General features: G+C 31.6%; 1 long non-coding RNA gene across 1 annotated transcript; it reads right to left on the bottom strand.

The window, feature by feature from the left end:
• Nucleotides 1-320: 320 nt before the first annotated feature.
• LOC145677668 (uncharacterized) lies at nt 321-7,635 on the bottom strand. The gene is made up of 3 exons (XR_014129929.1): nt 7,542-7,635; nt 6,019-6,046; nt 321-388 (listed from the first exon to the last, which is right to left on the bottom strand). It is a non-coding gene; the product is annotated as an uncharacterized LOC145677668 (long non-coding RNA).
• Between the last annotated feature and the right edge of the window lie 1,288 nt (nt 7,636-8,923).

Genomic DNA, 8,923 nt, shown 5'->3' with positions numbered 1-8,923 from the left:
GGACCCCACACACTAGAGTAAGCACTCCACCACTGAGCCACTGTTCCCCCTGTTATATAAATTCATTCTGAAGGTTACACAGTACTTACATTTCTATGAATCTATATTTGTTGCTATCTAAAATTATGTTTTAGCTTCAACAATCGTATTATATAAATATTTACTAATTATTTTACTCCTTAATTTTCTTTTGGCATTTCTCGCTGAGTTGTTATTTACAATTTGAAGTAAAATCAACAATTTCATATCAGATTTTAAACATAGATGTATTGAATTAGAAGTTATCGCCGTCTTGAATGATTATACACTCCATAAGAAGATGCTGATAAGGTTTTTCTGTTAAAACGGTTTTCATTCTTCATTTCAGTGGATAAACATTTAGATGGTGCTGCAAAGATATTTGTAAATTTTGTTAAAAATAAATACACTATACAAAATGTTGACGTAATGATTTTAATTCATTGATAACATGAAATGAAATACATAGTTAGATTTATATTACGTACTTATGGTCCTAGGATAAAGCAGGGAAACAATGGATAATTATATCAGAATAGGAGGAATTAGAAGATGGCAAGAAGTTAGAGATCCCCAAGAAATTTTACGGACACGATCTTTTTCACCATAAATTGACATGGCCTGGAATCGAATTAAGTACTTCTAACAACAGAGGTGAACGCTACGACCATACCAGCTGCCCTTCTAGTGAACTGTTTCATGTTTGCCGTTATTTAAGCTATATATTCTTTGTCTACAAATGCTGTTGTAAACAGCATATCACTATTTCTTGTAGTAAGAGAAATTTACACAATACTGATATAAAGTTAGTTCTTAAGAGAAAAAGTAAAATATTTCAGACATTTTAGGTCTACCGTACTTTTTAAGAAAGATAATCAAATAATTAACAAATGGAAACTGTGAATTTGGCACTTCCCCAAAAATTATTTTTAGGTCTGAATTCCAATAGAGGCAAACAAAAAAAATGCATTTGTTAAATTCTGATAATTTGGTTTGTTATCCTTAATCGGTTTCACTATGAAGTATTACGGATGAGTCTTTAGCATGAAAGAAGAAAACATACTTCTGATTTCTTGAAAAAATGTTTATTTTTACAACTGTCAATGTGAAGTTTCTTTCAAAAGTTTAAAATAAACAAATCTTATTATTCTTAATTAATGTTGCTAAAGAGACGAGAAGTTTCTCGTTTTGTCTCGGTTCTTGTCTCAAAAACGAGCCGAGACAAGAAGTAAAGATGCCCTAACAAAACGTATACAATATGTTTAATTGATTGACCTTTTGAAAAAACAAATATTTTAGATCACTGCGATCGTAAGTGTTAAGATTTAAAAATGGCAAGTTTGTGTTACGCACCCTTCCTTGTAGCTAGGTTGGTAACACTTCTTACAAGTAAACATGTGGCTAAGATTTTGGGCTTGTATAGTGATGGGATAGTACTTCTTTTCAAAACTAGGATGGACATGAAGTTAGTGGATAAAGTTACCACGATCGTGGCTGTAGCTCGATTTGAACTTAATTGACTTGGAACGCAAGTATTTTCAACAGAAAGATGCTACTTCACACAAGACGATGATCTTGCTACTTGAGAAATTCTTGGACGAAGTTCGATTTTGAAATAATGACCAAAACTGGCTAGCTAGGACATGTAACTTTACTCCTTGCTACATCCTGTTAGGACTTGTGAAATCTTGAAGATCTAAACAAACAAATGCTGAAAATTGCGTGAACTCAAGAAAGGAAATGAACGTGTTATGAGCTACATTAATGACCAATTATGTGCAAAAGTAATTATAAATTGAATCCAGAAAATATAGTTGTACAGAGTAAGTCAAACATACGCTGGATGTCCTCTTTCATTCTTAAATCAGAATATCTATCCATTGGAATGATGTAAAAATCAGCAGCGAAAGTTAAGAAATCAAGTATTTTAATATACTCTTATTACACCTAAAAGAATTAAACTTTCACCTTTTGCGCTTGGGAGAGACAAAATCCTCCCCCTCCCCGAAATAAGTAAATTATTATGTTTTTCGTTAGTATATTCTTGTCCTATTAATTAAAATGTATATAAATCTCAAACTTGGAGGGTATGAACAATAGCCCCCTTGAAGTATCAATTGACGCCACTATCTTTACCATTGTGTAAACATACAATATTTTACTAAGTGCATCGCTTTTAATGGGAATTTCTTACCTTTTAAAATTCAAGAAGGAACGAGAAATATGAAAAGTCTCGTTTTATTTTGGAAACTAGAGGAAAAAATTCAGGAGGTTCGTGGGCAGCCCTAGTTCACCCAAATCTTACATCTTAACCTTGTGACGCCAACCTTTCAAAGATTACGTTAATGCCAACCTGGGGTCCGTGCGGACCACAACCACGCAAACCGTTTTCTATTTTACTGCTTAGAGATATTTTGATATTTTGTTTCCACATATTGTGGAACATTTGTATACTACGATACATTCAGCAGAAATTTTCTATATACTACATTTTCTTTATTTCTACATATTTTCTGATCGCTCACGACTTTCAACCATTTCTCTACGGACATCTCTCTTGCACTTTATCACTGTACCAACAACTGTTGTTAGCTCAAGAAGCAACTCTCGGCGAGCCCCGTGCTTCTGAAATAAATCTCCTAGTTATGTTTCCTCCCTTATTTAACCATGGCTTTACAAGTCACTTCACCAGGTCTTTTACATTGCCTATTCCATGCCCAATCTGCTGAAAAACATTTATATTTTGTCTCTGAATGAATATGATGTTTCATAATTGCACACTCAGTAAATTTTTATACCGTATTTTCCGTGCATACTTGGAATGTAAACATACTAAAGAAATCTTACACATGCAGGTAGCAGTTACTGATCCATAGTCTAGAAATTTCCAGATCTGTAGAAGTCATCGAAATTCAGAACGAATGTTTCCCAGATTTCACGGAATGCTATATCTTGTCTGTTTCCAGTTTATCTTTGACTAGTTTGAATGTTATGAAATCAACATAAGCTAAAGACACAGTTGAAACGATTCAACAACAACAACATCGTTGTTTGGAATATTGGACGTCCATTTTCACTTGCCCACAATTCATTCAAACCTTCTCCAGCCGATATTTACACAAGGGCCAAAATAATGAATTCTATGAACGCATACATTTCAGTTTCGTCGTTTTCTGAGTTTTACTCCTTTACTTTCTGAACATAGATTCGAGCTTCTGTTTCCTGCACAATTAGATTTGCTATTTCTGGATTTTGAAAACTTGGAAGGCACGTCGTTCATTCTGAATACTTAATTCTGCTGGTTTGAAGCCATTTGATTCATTGACGACATTTTCTGCCAACGTCTGGTGTTCTGACGGGTCCTGTGCACTTGATTTTCTTCCACGTGGAGCTGTAAATTCTGTAGTCTTTGTTCCGTGCTCTGTTGACATGTCTAAAATTCGGCTAGAACGCTGCGGATTGTCATAATCAGAAAACAGGTCCACGACAAGTTCATTGGAGCTACCCGTAGTTTCGTCTCTTTAAGTTCCGCAGACAATTCATGTCCATACTCGTAATGGGTGCCGTCCGATGCAATCTCAGTTGTCTCGCTATCACTTACTTCTAGCATACGCAGAACGCTTTTTTTTAGGCAGTCCTAGACGAGACACTGCAACTAAATAACATAACTTTCTCAATGTAATTTTGACCTGAAATGCATCGTTTTCTGTATATTTGAGTAGTAATATATTCCAGCAAATTTGAAATACAAATAAAATTGAAAAGTTTCATCACAAATATTATACAGGAAGTACACCTTTTGTCAAAGAGAATGTATTTGTTTCAAAAATATGCGAATAGTAACATCCAGTAAGGTATCCAAATTGTAATAAAATAACAACACAAAGATCGTGCTGCTATCTTCTGGCAATTTTTAAAACAACACAACTCACTTGTCAGAGGAATAAATATTTACTTTTATTTAGGTTGTCATTGTTAGGAACTACCAATTAGCAAGCTTTATTTGTCTGTCTCCGCATATAGAAGCATCGAAAACCATGTGGTCCGTAAGGACCAAATGTGTACTAAATACGTTTTGGTTCTTAAATATTCTTATAACTTCTAAATACAAAAGCGTACAACAAGTAAATTGTTATTAGTGAATTGAAAACATCATAAAAAGAGATGTCCTAAGTCGCAGACAGGAACATGAAACAAACAGAGAAAATATATGAATATGAGAAAGCCTGAGGTACGCACGAACCCCAGGTTGGCGTCATAAGGTTAAACACTGTTTAAGTGTTACATGATCCGTATATAAAAAGTAAAAGTTGATAAAGAGATTGCACGAACAACATGAAGATCATTTATTAACGTTTAAAGATACGCAAGATCAATGCTTAAAGATACAGTATACTTCCAAAATGAATATAGTTTAAATGTTGCAATATGACATCCATCGTGGACTTCGAATGATAATGAAGGATTCTGCTAGTCACTACATAAATTAAGTAAAATATCAGGACAAGAAACAATACGTGACAAAATTGGGACAAGATGAGAAAAGCTTTTCGAAAATAGAGGCGAGACGAAAAGAGAAGAAAATATACTTGAATTCTAGTCTTGTCTCATGAAGACCATAATCTCTATTCGACCACAACTTTAATAATAAGAATAATTTCTACACATCGTGTTCCATGAAAGATGAAGAAAACTATTTACAAGTTATTACGTAACAGGGTTTGCTAACTAAGATGGCTTGTAATTAATTAAACATCACTGTTAACTATAAATAATGAAATAATCATTAACTAAAATGCTACCTGTTTTCTTTAGAGATGGATAATAATTGTCGTTACCTGATCGTTAAAAATTCTTTCGTTACTATAATAACGTAATGAACAAATCTGCAATTTCTACCACTACCCTTGTTTAAAATTTAAACTTGGATAGGCATCAAACTAAATTCATATGTTGTTTCTTTATAAAGAGTGAATATATTCTTTGAATTCTTCAAATATATTTGTCAATCCGTGGGTATTTCCTTTAATTACCAAAAACATTTTACTTAAAAATATTCTAGTTACAGTACATATGCTCAATGATTATCCTGCATCCTAAAGTCTAAAATTCTAAATTTAAAAAAAATATAAGAGAAAGTTTCTTAAATACCTTTGCCTTCAATATTGAAGATAAAAGTAAATGATGTAACATACTGTATATTTACGTTTCTTATTTATTTCGAAGTAGATCGAAGATTGTGCAAAAGTTTATCACAGTAGTAAATTGTCATGGGTTCGGAAGAATGGAAACAAGTGCTGAGTTAACCTCAACCATAATATAAAGAAGTAATTTTTGGTACGTACCGTGTGTGTAACAAGAAAAGAAAAATTTCAAACATTCCCAATAAATATTTCTGACTACTCCTTCCTCTTGGATAAAATAATTTATTTATGTCAAAAATCGTAGGAAGCCTGCTACTTACTCTGTTCCCTAATAATGAAATTCCCTCACTATCTCTGTTAAAATGCCACTTATTTGCCTGTTATTTCTACCAATTTATGTCCAGTACTCCAGTTAAGAATATACAAATTAATAATATGCATATGTTGTAGAATAGTAGTATTAAAGAAGCTATTTATGATACTGTATTGTATTTATGTTTATTATATTCTCTTTCATAGTGAAACCATAACTAAGGTAATTGAGGAAAAATTTGACATAATGTTGTATATATTATTGCTATTTGTTGTCTTATGTAGTGTCCACGTTAGAGAAAATATACTATTGATTTGTTTAACAAAACTTTAAAATTCAACACATAATATACCATATTCACTTCTGCATTTCGGTATATACTTATTAATGAAATACGTTAACAGTACATTGACACTCAATAAATATAAGAAAATATAAAGTAATATATTTAGGTGCACCTAAGCACTTATTAACACCGATACTCTATTATAAAATGCTAAATTGTAGACAAAATATTAAAACAGTACCTTTCGATTTACTTACCAAATTGAGTAGTAAACGAACAAAGTATCTGAAATACAAAAATAAGAACTGTGTCAAAAATAATCAAAATATATATTTATCAAATTGCTAATAATTAACAAGAATTATTGAGTACAATTGAAAATATAGTGGAGGTATATGCTGGAAGAAAAATTCTATAGAAAACATTAGAAGTAGTTCACTATAACTGTCTTTTAATATGATCAAACAATTTTATTGTTACAGTCAGATAAAAGTGTTTTGCTATACTTTAGTACGTAAACAAGTTATATGTTATCCTGTTGAAAAGTAAGAGAAAAACATCTGGATAAATTTTATATAATAAAGTATATGAAAAGTCATTTATGTTTTATAAGGGAATTTATTCAACATATGAGGAAAGAAAGGAGAATAGCAACATATGAATTTCATATTTGTCTAACAAAGCGTCATATGACGTATTAATTGACAGGTGGCCAAGTCATATTATGATAAATAATGTAAGAACATACTGATTTTATATTGTTTACCAAACATATTACATGGCTCTGAAATTTAAATGTTGATGTCATATTGTTGAAGATTTACAAACAAGGAGAAGATAGTGTTTTACGGTACATACTTTTAAAAATAAAAACTAAATTTATTTCTTTTGTTCCTTGAAAGATCATCATTGGTTTCCTTTTAAGTAAAATATGTATTAACTCACCCCATAACTTTATATTTAAAAATATTAAAGAAAACCCAGGACTACCGCGTTAAACTTTCTTCTTCTCAGTTTTTGAATAAATTACAGGAGACTATTAATCATGAAATATTAATAAACCCTTCCTGAGAAGAATATTTACTACTGCAGAAACAATTTGAATAAATATTTGTGAATATTTCAGAAAAAATACGTCAAATATAATTTCTAGCAAAATTTTTATTTGTAAGATATGAATAAAATGTCTGAGTTGTTTACGAGAAAATTGTAAAAAAAAAAATCGCATCTTCAAGATCTTGTTGATTTTATCATAAAAATGTCTTACGTCATATTTTACGGTTTTTAATTAAATGTTAATGAATACTAAGAAAATCTCCTTAATCGTGCTTGCGAAAATTGCCGGAAAAACTATCTACCTTTAAAAGTAAACTACCGCTTGTGAGTAATTTTAAAAAACTGCGTATTGTTGATCTATTAAGGAATTATCTGTTTACAAAGTGCAAATAAAATTGCATTATTTTGTTCTAAAAAATCTTCCAAAAGATTTCACAAGAGGACATTTCCTAAGAGGAAACTATTTATTTAATTTTGAAATTATTTGTACCATAGTATAGGACTGCTAATGAAACATTTTGAGGTACTTTGGAACTACGAAGAAACTCGTTTGAGTCGCTACTGAGAAGATCGGCAGAGAACTTACTGTACCTCCATGAATACCACTGTTGAATTTTTCACAAGATACAAATGACATACCACAATATAGGATTAATAATGAATTTTGGTTTAAGAAGTATAAAATATAAAGAAACCTCGTTAGACCCGTTTTCGAGAAACTCACATTTCCTATTTTCCCTTGTCAATAAAGGACCATTATTTTTACGATTAGAAGGCAATTTGTCCCCTTTTAAGTGAGCAATCTTATAGAAACCTTTAGAGGCTATAATATATTAAAAAATATGGTCTTTAAGCAAGTGTACCTCCATGGAAACGAAAAGAAGCATAAACCGACCAAAAATCACTTTTTACTTTCGAGCAACAATAGGACAGAATAAAATACGATGATCGTGAAAAACATCCAATTGGAGATTTCAACGGATTTACACGTTTAATCTATCCTGCATACAGAAAAGGTAATTTTTGAGTATGTATCTGTTTTTACTTTCGTTCCACGTAAGCTTGTTCACAAACCTAGAGGTCATGATTTTGAACGAATGAGCATCAAATTTGAAACATTCGTTTTCCATAAAAATTCTGAAGAGTTGATTCGAATTGTTAAGAAAATTCGAATTTTCATGGTTACTCTTATGAAAAAAATATATTTTATTCCTATTTCATAAATAAATATTTCATTCGTTCATATGTCATAAATAAATATTCCACTAATAATCTAACCGTATGGCACAACTCATTTATCCTGAAAAATCTTAGAAATAGTTTATTCGTGGAGTGAGTTGTTTACGGACGATTTTCTCTAATACAACTTAGGAGATTTTCTTTATATTTAATAAATAGGTAATGCTGGATAAACTACTTCTTACAAAAATACCTACAAGGGCTAGTTTACTTTTGAAGGTGAGTTATTTTTCAGATGATTTTCTCAAAAACGAGTCAGGTGATTTTACTCATATTTCATAAATAATTATTTCATTTATATTCTTATAATGTTGAGTAAATCATTCCCATGAAAATATTCACAGTAGCAGTTCATTCTTGGGTGTGAGTTTTTTTATATACGATTTTATAAAATACGACTCATGTGAACTTATTGTCATTTTAAAACAAATATTTCATTAATAACCCTAATACGTGGTGAAAGTCGTTTGTTATGAAATAATCCTCAACAGTTTGGGAACCAGTTTTCTTCGGGCGAGTTTTCCAGAAACGGCTTCCTTAGTCGAAAGTAAAGATTAAAAACTCAATGAAGAGCTTAACAACTTCAATTATGAAACTTCTTTATGTTGGCATAAAACGCAAGGTTGTCAATTGATCTTCGTTAAAATTTTGTGTGTGATATTTCAGTTTACTTAATACAAAATTTGAAAACACAAATTTAAAAATATGATTTGTAAAATAGGGCCGCGGTGGCTCAGTGGTAGAGCGTTCACCTCTGGTGCTTGGGGTCCCGAGTTCGATCCCAGCCCCCGCCAAGTGAACTTTGTGGTGGACAAACACTGTGTGCGTGGGTTTTCTCGGGGCTCTCCCCTTTCCTCCCACTTTCTT

This window comes from Thermobia domestica, unplaced genomic scaffold (genome assembly GCF_964235325.1).
Source record: "Thermobia domestica unplaced genomic scaffold, izTheDome1.hap1.1 HAP1_SCAFFOLD_1189, whole genome shotgun sequence".
Taxonomy (NCBI): domain Eukaryota; kingdom Metazoa; phylum Arthropoda; class Insecta; order Zygentoma; family Lepismatidae; genus Thermobia; species Thermobia domestica.
Note: the sequence above shows the minus strand (reverse complement) of the source record. Positions and strands in the feature narration are given on the sequence as shown.